The 14,232-nt window shown below is 41.2% G+C and overlaps 1 protein-coding gene across 3 annotated transcripts in view; it reads left to right on the top strand.

Moving 5' to 3' along the window:
- The window catches only part of KCNK2 (potassium two pore domain channel subfamily K member 2), a 127,770-nt gene that overhangs the window by 3,880 nt on the left and 109,658 nt on the right, over positions 1–14,232 (top strand). The gene's annotated exons all lie outside the window — the stretch shown is intronic.

Raw genomic sequence — 14,232 nt, 5'->3', positions numbered from 1 at the left:
GCTCCTTCTCTCCCACTGTCTCCCTGATTTCTCTTCCTTTGCCCTGTCAGAACTGCCAGTGGACACCCGGGGGACGTGGGGCTGCCTTGGCGAGGGCCCTCGTGGTTAGATTATCATTGCCGACTGACGAACATCGCTGTGGCAAAGGAGTGGAAAACCCAAGGCAGAAGAGTGCTTTAATCACGCCCAGGGCCGTCATAAGATACAAACGATGAGCTTGTGGCATGACCTTCTTGAGACGGGTGTCCCTCATGGGTAACAAACTGTAGCTCACCTCTTTAACCCAGCCAAAGTATCACTCCGATAACTGCCTTTTCAGGTGCCCAGAGAGAAATGATTGATCCTTGCCTCTCTAAACCCCAGCTGAAAGCAATTTACTATTACACAGAAAAATGGAGTTTTTGCATCTTAAAAAATAATTTACGCGTGCTCTATAATGGCGGGACAGCGTCTTTATGGAAAAATATTTTGTTTTAAAAGTTAATCGCAGAATGATTTAAAAGTTTCAGTTAGGCTCCTTGGAAATGGCTGTATTGTTGTCGTAGATTCCTTGTGTTGTAGACTGTAAAACAATTCGTTGGTCAAACCAAGAATCGGGAAGGAAGAGAGCCCCAGGCTGTTCTTTCAAGGAGAGATCTGACTGGTTGTTGCAAACATTTTCAATGTACAGATATTCATTTTCTTATAGAACCTACTCTGCTTAACTGGTGTAAGTCAAATTGGACTCGAAATGATCTGAATCATGTTTTTCCTCATCTTATATTTGGTTTTACATCATTTGAATGAGTTGGAATTGTAGATTGAAGGAAGAAACTCTTACTGGTTTTAATCCATTTTCCTATTCGAAGGCCTTTTCACTCTTACTTCCCTTTTGCCATGGATCCCCAAATGCTACCTCTGCCCTTCGTGCCCCTGTCTGTTTGTAGAAAGCACATACAAGTTCCTATTCAAGTCTCATTGAAAGCTATCAAAGGTACTGTCCTCTAACTCTTATTTAGCTCCTACTGTATTCAGACACTTTTGCGTCTCACCTATTTGATTTACACTTTGGAAAGGCTCTTCAGACACTTGCATACTGAATCCTGTACTGTTTTTAGATGATGGCAATATTTTCGGTATTGACAGTGGACCTGCCAACTAATAGCACTGTCCCAGCTACCCCATTACCTGTTCCTACATGAGATCACTTTCTCTTCACTCTGTCTTTGTGCCACAGAATTCTAAAAGGTACTCAGATAATCTTAAAGATGGGGCCCTGGGTGGCTCAGTTAGTTAAGCCTCCAACTCTGCCTCAGGTCGTGATCTTACAGCTTATGGGTTCAAGCCCTGCATTGGGCTCTGTGCTGACAGCTCAGAGCCTGGAGCCTGCTTTGGATTCTGTGTCTCCCTCTCTCTGCCCCTCCCCCACTTTCTCTCTCTCTCTCCATCTCTCTCTCAAAAGGAAATAAACATTAAAAAGAAAAAAAGAATTCCCATTTCCCTAGGATTTTAAAAGAAGAGCTCTAAACTATCTTGGAAGTAGCATGGGGTAAAAGCCTAAACGTTGGGATCAGATAGGATGTGTTTTAAACTCCAATTGAGCACTTTTCTAGAGGTGTCATCCTGAACAAGTAATTTTCCTCTCTAAACCTAAAATGATCCATCTGGAATGAGGGAAGTCTATCTATCAAACAGGGTTGCTGTGAACAGTGAAGAGATAATCCCTGTGCAGCATTCAGGATATCGAAAAGCGTTAGGTTTGTTTGCTGTTCTTAGTTGCACAGCCCCACCCCTCCCCTCCCCCCACTGTCCCTTTATGGGGTTGAAGCCTCTGATTCAGATAGTTGCGTTCTTATCATCTGAAGTGGCGTGATTGGTCTTGAGCTGGGAAAAGAAATGCCTGGAATTTCAGGACAATGCTGAAGGAAACCCTGTATGGATTTGAAATTGGTCCCACTGTTCAATATTACCTAGATCTATTCATACCTGTGAGAATAACTTGAAGGGCATGGCAGGTGGGGACAATCTGGAGGTGGAGACTGGTCATTTTTGCTATATTGTTTTTGGAAGGGATACAGCCAGAGCTCAACAATGACCTAATCTTTTTCTTTCCGCCCCACACAGGAATCTATTTTAGCTTTATTAATATTCACGCTGATTAGAATTTTTGCCTCTTAAAAATCTCAAGTATTTTATGCTTATTCAGAAGTTGCCTGTTGTTTATTGCCATATCATGCATCTTTATAACCCCATAGATGTAATAAATTATTTTATTCTCTTTGAATAAAGTTTCTTCTGATAAAAGAGATGTTTATAATGGCATGGTTTCAGAGATCGAGATCGGTGTTTAAATAGGGAGAAAGGCAAATAAGCCAGTGATCTTTTTTTTTTTTTTAATTTTTAGTGTTTATTTTTAAGAGAGAGAGACAGAGCAAGAGCCGGGGAGAGGCAGAGAGAGAAGGGAGACAGAATTCAAAGCAGGCTCAAGGCTCTGAGCTGTCAGCACAGAACCCAACGTGGGGCTCGAACTCACAGATTGCAAGATCACGACCTGAGCCGAAGTCGGATGCTTAACCCATTGAGCCACCCAGGTGCCCCGCCAGTAATCTTATATTAGAATTACATCTCATTCATACGATCCTCATAAGTGTCCATGGGTCTTTCCCACATCTATTTTCCCATTTAATCATCCCTTAAAACCTCACGAGTAGGTATGTTAGACAGTGCTGTCACAGCATGAAGGACAAGGAAGCTAGCACACAGCAGTCCCAGTGACTTACTCCAGACACCATTATTAGGATGAGTGTTCAGGTCCTCGGAATCTTGATCTGCTGTTATTCCCAGGAGTCTCTGCTCTTTCGGGGTTCGGCGTTTTTCAGTGCTGAGAGGGGGATCAACTGGAGAAGTTAGAAGTTCAGTCCTCATATTAGTAGAGAAGGAATTCTGGATTTCTTTTCTGAAAAGAGTGAGAAAGGAGGAGGACATGGGTAGTCAGACTGTAAGGCCAATGTCAGGTACAGTTAAACTAATTTGGCCCCAGGCCCCAGATTACCAATTACACCTCCGCTTGGGCTATGGTAACTTCATACCAGGCTGTGCTTGCATCAGAGGGTGGGTTAGAGGAGGGAGGGGGGAGAAGAAAACGGAGAATTAAGGCTCACCAGAGCACCTGCTTCTTCTGCTACCTAGTCCCAGCATCCGCATCCCCTCTGAGTGCCATCTTGACATCAGCCCGCCAAGGCAAGATTGAAGAGGGTGCAGAGATATCAAGACAAAGGCATGGTTGCTGGGCTGAAGTGCTTTGACCACTTTGATTTGCAACATCCATTACATTTAAGTTAGTGTCAGTACGGAAAAACACAAGCAAACACTCTGAAGTTTTAAAAGCCACGAATACCATTAACGATACCAACATTTAATGAGCACTGACTGTGTGCCAGGCACTGTGCTAACCTTTTCTGTGTATTGTCTCATTTAACTCTTAAACAGCGATATGAGCTAAGTGACTTATTATCTGTATTTAACTTAGGTGCACATTGAGGCAGAGGGAGCTTAATTTTCCAAGAGTACAAAGTGGTGGAGTGCACTGTTATTTAAACCTAAGTGGATGGACTCCAGAGCTTACGCTCTAAGGTCCTGTATTTACTACCTCTAAAAAAATTAACAAACGTTAAGTTTGCTGTAAAGCTTCCTGACATTCTATGTATCAGAGTGTAATGGATATCGAATTACAGTCCTCCGCACCTAGCGATGTATATTATATAACCTATCTCTCTCTCCATATAAAAATGGAGCGTATATAACCCGGATTTTAATATTCTTTTTGGAGAGCACTTCCTGATTTTCTCCTGCTTGAATGTGGCAAACCAGTAGAGGCATGGTTACAGTAGATACACCTTGGCCTCAACCTAGTTATTTAAGTGTTTGCTGAATCAATTCTGGGATTAAAAAGACAAGGTAAATCTCTGATCTCTGCACTGATAATAAAAATACTTCATGGGAGATTTGACTTTTATTTTCTCACGTGAGCCACACACCCGCTGCAAGGTAGGGAGGGAGGGTATTCTGCCTATTTGGGGGCCAAGAAACTGATACATTTGCATGAGGTCATATGGCAGCCTCAGGCCTAGATCTCTTGAAGCCCTCCTGCTGAGGGGATTATATTTTCTTTGCACTATTCCTTTCTTCTCAGTTTGGTTTTTACTCCTTCATTCAGTAGCATTTTTGAGCATGTGTTGACCTTCGTGCTAGGTATGGGGCAAGTAAAATGATGGAAAAAAACATAGTTTCTCTTAAGGCGCTCCCTCCAAAGACAAGTGGAGGAGACCACTATAAACACAGCTACAGTAGAAGTGCTTAGAGTTTGGAGCTAGACAACTGAGGAAGAAATTAACCACTTAGAGTTGGGAAGACACAGAGAAGAGGTAGAAGGAAAACTGGATGTTAAGTGCGGAATCAGAGGATTCTAGGGGAAGACAAGGGGATCAGCAAATGTTCTAGGCAGAAGGGGCATGATTTGCTCCAGTAACTGAATGATCTAGATTGAGGGGCAGGGGCTTCAGCAAGTCTAACAAGGTACAACAGGGCCTACTGTACCGTACCAGGGGGGTGGACTTCATCCTGAGCCTGTTCACCACCTGGGGTGGATGTGCCATTGGGACACTTGGTTATGTTCCTAGAATGCCAGTGAACTTTAAGAACAAAACCAAAAACGTTGTTTTTATCAATTATTAATCATTCATTCAAGACCACTTCATTGAATTCCTGCTATGTGCGTTGTCCTAGGTACAGAAGTACAGTGGAGAGTAAGATAGATGAAAGCTCTTGGCCTTGGCGAGGTTACATTCTGCTGAGGGGAGAGGACGTGTTAGATCGTGTTGAGCCTCAGGAGAAAAATAAAGCAGCGAAAAAGGTTAGGAAACGTTGGGTGGTATTGGCGATTAATTTTACATACGGTCACTGGAGAAGCTTCACTAATATGGTGCCTTTTAAGTAGAGGGAGTGAGGGAACCAGCCAGGTTTGGGGAACCACACTCCGGCAGAGGGATGAGCAGTAGAGATGCCCTCCCTGACTCGAGAGTGTCCCTGGCAGGTACAGGAACAGCAAGGATGCTAGGAGGGAGTGGTAGGAGATGATATCAGACAGGTAGCGAGGGCCAAGCCCTGTAGGGCCTTGTAAGTTACAATATGGAGTTGGCTTTTTGGCGCACATGAGTGTCCTGCTCTGGCTTGTTTCCCCAGGATCACTCTGCCTGCTGAGTTGAGAAGAGATTGCTGGAGGCCGTGGACAGAAACAGAAGGAGCTGTTATTTGGCTGTTGTAATAACCCTTGTGATAGATGAGGGGGGAGCTTGAATTGAACCAACGTGGTAGCAGGGGCCATGAAATATGGTCAGATCCTGGAGGACACTTGAAGAGAGCCAATGGATTTCACCAATGGAGAAGACTTACAGTGCAAGGGTGAGGAGTCAAAGAAAACACCAAAAGTTTTGTCCTACGGATCTAAAAGAATACAGTTCCCAATTTGCAGACGTGAGAAAAAGTGCAGGAGGAGCTGGTTAGGGGATGATGTCAGGCGTTTAGGGTTGGACATTGCACTGACCGTGTCAGTTAGACAGGGTTGGGTTATTGAGAAGATTCTCAGACCCAAATAATAGGACTTCTAGATCTCCAAGGCAGGAAAGTGTATGAATGTAACAACAGCAAGGATGGGCCCCGTAGGCAAAGGTTGTATCACAGCCAAGGCCTCCCTCTGCCAGGCCAGGGCATACTTCGGTCAAGAGCCACCAGTATGTGCATGGAATACCTTGGAACCAGGTCTCAGCTGATCATATCCCTGCTGTTCACAAAGTGTTTTCTTGCTGGGTAGCCAGCCCTCAGTGGCAGAACTTTTCAAGAGTCTCACCAAGGTGCAAATCATCCGTCCGCCATTACCAACAAATAATGCCGACAAGCTGGTCCTAACCCCCAGAAGCTACTCAAGCCACGGTTGGAAAGCAACACTCTTGGTCAGCATGTCTCACACGCTGGGGACAGTTCTGTGCAGGTACTTCAGCAAAACAGCTTAGGCAGATTCCAGGCCAGCACAGCCATGTTAAATTTGAGATGCCTCTGAGGAGATCCAAGAGTGGATGCTGAGTGGGAAATGGGATGTGTAGGAAAAATGATGCTGGAAATGTGGGTTTGGAGTTCAGGGGAGGGGTCAGGCTGAAGGTTCATATTCGGAAGTCATCATTTTACAGAAGGCTTTTCAAGTCAAGCCATTGGATGAAATCACCTGGGGGATGAATACAGTTTGAGCCAAGCAGAGGTCCTGGTATGACCCTAGGAACACTTCAACAGGTAGAGAGTCCTCTAAGGAATAAAATCCAAAATTCAGGTCCATTATTGATTTACAACCTAACATTTCAGGAACAGCTCTCATTTGAGGAAACTGTGTCACCCTGTGCCCCCAAACCCCTTGGGGTTTTATTTTTCCTTGTCTTTAGGGAACCCTTTAAAGAAAACATTTCAGAAATCTCTCAGAGGCACCTGGGTGGCTCACTTGGGTAAGCATCCAACTTCAGCTCAGATCATGATCTCATAGTTCATGAGTTTGAGTCCTGCATCTGACCGTGCAGAGTTTGCTTGGGATTCTCTGGCTCTCTCTGCCTCTCCCCCACTTGTGTGCTCTCTCTCTCTCTCTCTCTCTCTCTCTCTCTCTCTCTCTCAAAATGAATAAATAAACTTAAAAAAAAAAGAAGAAGGATGTCTCTCAGCATGGGAGCTTTTGAAGGTGTTTAAATGGGGAAGTCTGTGTTGGAGGTTATGACTTTCTTAAAGGCAAATGGGATGGTTTGGCATATTAAAAGCAGAGTTTAGAGCTGACTGGATATGGTAGTGAGTGATGCTACATGATTCTATACATGATAGTTTGGTGGCTGTCATTCCAGTTTGTATAAGCATCCGGCTTGTTAAATATTGGGCTTCAGTTTTGGAAAGCAAACAGTCACCTTTTATCATTTTATTTATGGACACAATAACTTGTCCAGAAAGCTCCTAAAAGGGCTTTCTTATCAGTGCCTTTACCCTTCTTGTTCTCTGGATAATCTCTGGAAAAAGCACTGCAGATAGTCTAATGTGTCAACTTCTTGTATATGTCATAATGTTGTAGTTTGGATTATTTTAGCAGATTATCCAGGAGGCACTTAAACGACTGGGCTTTGGTGGAGAAGATTACTCAGGAATGCAGTCTTGAGAATTACAAGAGGGAATGATGCATCAAGGGAGATACAGAGGTCTTAAAGAAAACTTTGCCAATTTCCAGTTTCCCTAGGACTCGCCCATGTACTACTGTCAGTGAACAAACTCCTGTTTGCCGCCCCTTCCTGCCCATAGGTTCATGCTCTCTGACATTCACAAAGTAACAATTGTGTCTCATACAAATCCAGGTAATACAAGAAGGTGCAAAGGAAAAAGTAAACATCTAAATTCCTCCACCGAGAGGTGGCCAAGACCCACATGTATTTCCACACAGAATTTCACATGCATGGGATCGGGTACGCAGGCCATTTTACTGGCTCCATTTTTTGCGCACCCTTGTGTAGGGGATGCTTCGGGAATATTTCACGTCTTGGCTTTAGATATCGTTTAAATCCCCACATCCCTAGGTAATATCCTTATCGGTAAGAGAATGAGGTGATATATATATTTTTTTATCTCTTCCAGCTGTTTCTCTGCTTTTCATTTTTATGAATATTTGAATATCCCAGCTGGATCAAGAACAGTAAACAGTAGTTCAACTAGCTCACTATCTCTACTCTTAACTGTGCTACCGATGGATGTTGGCAAAGAGTGCCATGGTTCCTTCCACAAAACCAGCTTTAAAGGGATGGCTTTTAAAAGGGATGACGCTCAGGCGTCATGACGTTAGGAAAAATCTGGCATGGATCTTATATTCAGAAACTTAATTGTCTACACTGTTTGAATTTCATTGCGTTTCAGCGTGTACCTTCTCTTGATATGTGTCTTGCATCTACTCAATAAAGTTTTACTTTTCACGTGATCTTCATAACATTACATCCTTTATCAAGTTTTAGGCCATTTATTTGCCTGATGAACTTTATGGACTAAGTCATGTGATTCCCTTCTAAAGATAGCGACATTATCTTTCTCATTTTTATCCCCTACCACATTTAGAATTCGTTCTCAAGCAGCTCCCCTGCTTTGAAATCTGTGATGATGTGTGTCTTAGGTCTCTGCCTTTCGAATAGTTTTGTTTTGTAATCTCTTCCTTAACACTTAGAGTGGCCCCTCGATTATTTTACTTACCTTTTTTTTTTTTTTAACTGCTTTCTGCTCAGTTCAGACTTTGATAAGTGTCGATTTGAGCTGTGGGCAATGTTCCAAAGAGGACAAGTCATACTTTAGCGCAAGAGTGGTCTCTGCTTTAATTCTTTCTTTCTTTTTTTTTTTTTAATGTTTATTTATTTTTGATTGAGAGAGAGAGAGAGAGAGAGAGAGAGAGCATGAGTGGGGGAGGGGCAGAGAGAGAGGGAGGCACAGAATCTGAAACAGGCTCCAGGCTCTGAGCTGTCAGCACAGAGCCCAACGCGGAGCTCAAACTCACAACTGTGAGATCGGACTTGAGCTAAGGTCGAACGCTTAACTGAGCCACCCAGGCGCCCCTGCTTTCTCTCTTTTCCTTTTCTTCTCCCCTGTTTTATTTCTATTACCTCTCTGTTACTTTTCTAGTTTTTCTCTGTTGGCATTGTTGAATGACGTCCTCAGGCAAAGGAATCCCAGTGACTCTGGAGGCTTCTTCTAGGTTATTGAAAACACTGTTTGAAAAGGGGAGCCTGGTTTATTTTCTCCCAAATCCATTAGTTTTCACTTAACAAGGTTGAATGAATCTCAAGCCTCATTGTATGCCTTTTTTTACCCAGGCTTGTGAGGTTTTAAAAATTTAATTGAACATTGAACACTTCACAGTCTTCAAGATCACGGTGGTATTCCTATACTTTGATAGTTTCCTTTTTAGTGTTAAATTAAAAACATCACATAACAGATACATAGATTTACATTTATCCCTTCAAATATATATTTATTGTATCTACTTTTTTAAAAACGGTTAAAAACCTTTTTTAAAGATCTGTAACGAAACATTTTTATAAGGGTTGATTTCGATGTCTTTAGTAAAGAATCTTTTTAGGACTACTTACATTTTGTGAACTGATTTTTCTTATACTCTTATGTGCCCCCTGACAATAGCTGTTTGATTGGTGAAATGTACTTTCTCTATGTAGAATGGCTATATTTCCCCCCCTATGATTAGTTATCTTGCGTATATGTTCAGAAGTATACTTTACTGCTTTCACTCATTTTGCTTTTCATTTTTCTCAGAAAACTCCAGTTTATTTAGAATTTCTTGTTATAGTATGTAGGAGAGCTCTAATTAGTGTGTCCTCAGTCTATAATAACGTTGAGTGAAAATGCCAATATTTGCAGACTGGTAAGTTAAAAAGTATGTATTCCTTGGAGGGGTATCTAAGGAATCAAAATTTCCCAGATGCTTGTGAAGTATAATGTGTTCTCTGGTGATGAAGCAGTAAAGGGAGCTTTGAGAAATAAGCAAAGCAATGAATGTCAGGACTGTGGAAAAGGAGAAGAATGTCAATCGGCACCATCAGACGATCACATGGCTTACATTGATGCACATTTCAGGGAAAAGAGCCTCTAATCCTTCAATTTTCTATTTTAGGATCCCAGCATAGTTTCTGACTCTTGTAAAGTTCCTTTTCTGCAGTTGTGCTTCTGTTTTTACTTTGCTAAAACTCACTTAGAGGAATACAGGGATTCACCAGAAACTCAGGAATTGCTAAAACAGGTGGTGTTCCTTTTGGGCAAATGAAAAAGTCCCCTTTCCCGTCACTGTTATTCGGGTCCTCTACAGGTCGGTTAGGGAACATTTGATCCAAGTGACAAATACAATGGAATGAACTCGTCTCTCCTTGCATGTGATGCGCTTTCAGCATCTGGGTGATGCTAATGGTACCAGGGAAGTGGATTCTGAAATTTATGGAGGAAGAGGCACTGGTTTGTGTCCATTTAGAAATTTTGATGTCAACCCCAAGAGCAGAGACATGTCACGTCCTCCTCTAGATTGGAAAGGGAGTTCTTAGGGAGACTTTGTGTTAACCCAAGAGTCACCATACTGTGGATCTGTGGTGCTGTGTGTGTTCCCAACAGGATAACAGTGTGGTCAGGATTCACTAACAGCTTTCCAAGCAGGGGCAAACCTACGTGGAATAGGATGGAGAAGCAGAGTTATTACAAGCATTTAGAGTCCTTATATTTATTTTCATGGGGAATACAGGGAAGGCCTAGTTCCTTAAAATGGCCATGGAAATGCTTACAAACTGTGATCTTTAATGGACAGCGTATTTCATACAGCGACACCTCAGATGATCGGGACCCTCGGTGTTCTTCAGCAAAGCTAGTGAATGTGGCAGAAATGTTTTTAGTCTTGACTTTAAAGCGTGCCTTGTGGTCATGCTTCTTTTAGGTAAAATAAAATTCACAGTGTTAATTGCATAACAGTCCATAAGAGAATTGAAATACTACTGGGTGGGTTCCAACATTCCTGTTGCACTAGCGGTTGGTAATGGGTTCTCAGCACATTTGATTTACTCTTGCGTCTCAGACAGTGAGGTAGGCTGCTGCTGTTTTCCATTTGTCCTGGTCCATGCACCGCGCATTGAATGCAAGACAGAAGTGGAGATGATATTCCCAGCTGTCACAAATAAAATTTTGTAAGACAAAGTTCCATTTAATCAGGTCAAAATAGCTTATCATTCATACAAGGAAAAAAAAAATTGATTGGGCAGCATAGTTTTCTGAATCTGATTTTTTTTTTTTTTTTTGGACATTTGGCCACCCACTGAACATCCTGAGTTCTTTTTCTGAATCCTCATTCAGAAATATTTCTGTATTCACGTACCATGTTCAGATAGCATATTAGTGTTCTAGAGACCAGAGGTAAGACAGTTGGTGGAAAGTCTGTTCCTCTAAAGGAAGAAGGAATTAAAATGCATTCATTCATTTATTCGTTAAACATGTAATAAGTTTTGGAAGGCGTTGTTCTAAGCAGGGGGCATAATCCACACGGATTATGATTGTGTGGACTGACAAGAGTCCTGCTTTCTTGGAGCTGCTGTGCTAGTGAACAAAGAAACACCTCAACAAGATAATTTCAGAAAATACAGATGTCCTGAAGACTGAACAATGGCTTAATGCACAGAATGATGGGGGCCGTGCTCCTCTACAAGAGCTGTGGTTCAGACACGCTTTCTCTTGGACAGGTGACATTCACGATGAAACCTGAATGAGAGAGGTCAGTCCTGTGAAGATCTTGGGGGGCAGGGAAGCGTTTCAGGAAGAGAAGGCAGCAAGTGCAAAGGCGAGAGCATTCTTGGTGTGTTCTGGGGCCCGTGCAAACACCAGTGGGGTTGGGCCATCGTTCGTGTTGTGAGGGAAGCAGGCCAACACCTTGTAGGGCTTGATAAGTGCTCTTGGTTTTACGGGCAGTGGGAGATCAACAAATGGAAAATTTTAGAAGGAAACAGAGTATGTCGTAATGATCCTAGGTGAATACTCTGGTGACCTGGTAGGGGGAAGAAATCAAATAAAACATAAAGATTGGTTGGAGAAATTTTAATGAAAGTTCATTTTGGAAAGAATTTTAAAGACGGAGGCTGAGAGGGGACAGACAGGGTTTGGGCCAGAAGACTGTCCTCTCTTCTCGCCTTTCAGGAAGAGATGCTCAAGGGTGGTGATCCAGGTAATGTGTGTACTTCTGGAGAAGATAAAGAGAGAGGGGAGGTGGCTGGTTGAGGGTTCTGAAGCTGATACCACATATTCAATTCAGTGTGTCTAAGAAGGAGATAATTTTAATGAGCAGAGATAATTGCTAGATGATTTATTTTATTTTATTTATTTATTTTAATTTTCTTAAAATAAATTCTACTTTCAGGATAAAAGATTGTTGTTTATTTTACTATCTTTTTAAAATTATTTTCTATTTAAACCCTTCCACAACCGTACTGTTATATCTGGACATGTTACAGCTCATATGCTAATGTAAATGATTGGATAATTACTTTGTCCTTAAGAAATATAGATTTTCTTCTTCTTCTTTTTTAAATCTGGTTAACAGTTCCAAAGCTTCACAATGTTTTTTATTTCTGGAAGATGTTTTATCAGATGATGACATTTGGCTCTTGACTTGAGCTGGCCTGAAAATCTATTTCATGAGGCTAGTTTTAAATACTTCGGCTTAATTAAAATTGTCAATAATCTTATTTTATAATAACAATATCATTCTTGAGGCATATTTTTCTTGGATGCTGTACTATGCTGTTATTCAAAAGTATTTTTTGATAGGACAGGAGCTTCTGCTTTATTTTCCATTACTCAGCTCCTTACAACCTTATTATTCTTGATCCACAGAGAGCTTGTGTTTATGTTTGTGTGTTTGCATTTGTGTTTTATTCCCTCTGATGCTTTCCTGATGCAGGATTAAATTGCTTCAAGCAGCCTTCTTGATAGGGACCTAAATGAGACTCCTTTCTTCTTGAGGGCAAAGAAAGAAAAAAAAAAAAAAAAAAAGTTAATCTCATGTATAAACCAAACTAGGGGGCACCTAGATGGTTCAGTCAGTTGAACATCCGACTTTGGCTGAGACCATGATCTCACAGTTTGTGGGTCCGAGCCCCGTGTCAGGCTCTGTGCTGACAGCTCAGAGCCTGGAGCCTGCTTCGGATTCTGTGTCTCTCTCTGCCCCTCCCCTGCTCCTGTTCTGTCTCTCTCTGTCTCTCAAAAATGAATAAACGTTAAAAAAAGTTTTTTTAAACCAAACTAGCCTGGGTGTCTTAGAGTCTAAAAGAAAATGCAAAGAAAAAGCAATACTGGTAACTGCATCTGAAAGGTTATAACGAGTGTCTATAGAAAGTGCCAGCAAAATTTTATCATAATATACTTTGAATTATTTGCATGTAACATTTTAAGGAAGAAATTCATTGAATTTAGAACCTGAAATCTACAAGTACATATTACCTAGTCAAACCCTGTCACTTTAGAACTAAGAAAATAAACGATTCAGCTATTTTCCTAAGAGTACCACTAGTTAGTGACAGAAAAAATACCGTCACTTCTAGTCACGACTTCTAGCTCACCACTTTTCCTTTCCACCAATGTCTCTTTTTCCTTTTTCTTTCTTGCTCTTGTAAATATCAGCATGTTTCTAAGATGAGAGCTGCTATTCTAACATTTTTTATTTTGAAGTAAGTAATCAAGATGTTTTCTTCTTTGCCCTCCAGAGCCGCAGCCTGCATACAGGCTGTGTCCCCACAGAGATGTGACTCATTATTCCGTATTTATCATCTCAGTTTTCCTGCTACCATTGCTTATGCTGCCTCTTTATGCTGAATGAATGAGTGAAAAATCTCAGAGTTTTAGGATTGGGGGAAATCCTGAATCTCAAAGAAAATGAAAGTGAGTGGTGTCCTTATGAAGTTTCTTGTCACCAAAGTTGCCAGATGAAGTTATAACTGGATTTTTTACAAAAGGATTAAGCTTTTCAGCTAAAGGGTGATAAACCAAAATGCATTAGGAAAAAGAAACAAGACAACTTAGAATTTGGCTTTTTAAACTTTGTCTGATAAATGAATGAAACTTCCACGAATTCCACCCATTAAGTGAATATTGATTGAAATCTTACTATTGTGTAGCTAGCACTGTGCTAGACTATGGGTTCTTTCCCTCTCAAAATTGTATTTTATGATATGTATTTTATATCCTTAATGTCTTACTTTGCAATCTGTTATAAATATATAGCTCTCTGTTTAACTATAGATTTATGGAATCTTTTTGAAAGACTTTGTAGTAATGCTATTTTATGGGTGTACCAGTCTTTTAAAACTATTCTCCTATGGCAAGGACTTTATCTTTTATTTTATTCTTTTATTGTGGTAAATAACACATGAGATCTACCTTGCTCACAAATGTTTAAGTGTACAATAAAATATTGTTAACTATAAGCACAATGCTGTACGGCGTATTTCTGAAACTTTTTCATCTTCCTTAACTGAAACTCTACACACGTTGGACAGCAAATCCACATTTCCCCATCCTGCCGCCTCCCACCCCTGGAAGGTACCATTCTCCTATCTGCTTCTATGAATTTGACTACTTTAGATAACTCATGTGAGTGGAATC

Source organism: Lynx canadensis, chromosome F1 (assembly GCF_007474595.2).
Source record: "Lynx canadensis isolate LIC74 chromosome F1, mLynCan4.pri.v2, whole genome shotgun sequence".
NCBI classification, from domain to species: domain Eukaryota; kingdom Metazoa; phylum Chordata; class Mammalia; order Carnivora; family Felidae; genus Lynx; species Lynx canadensis.
This window is presented reverse-complemented; position numbering and strand designations above follow the sequence as displayed.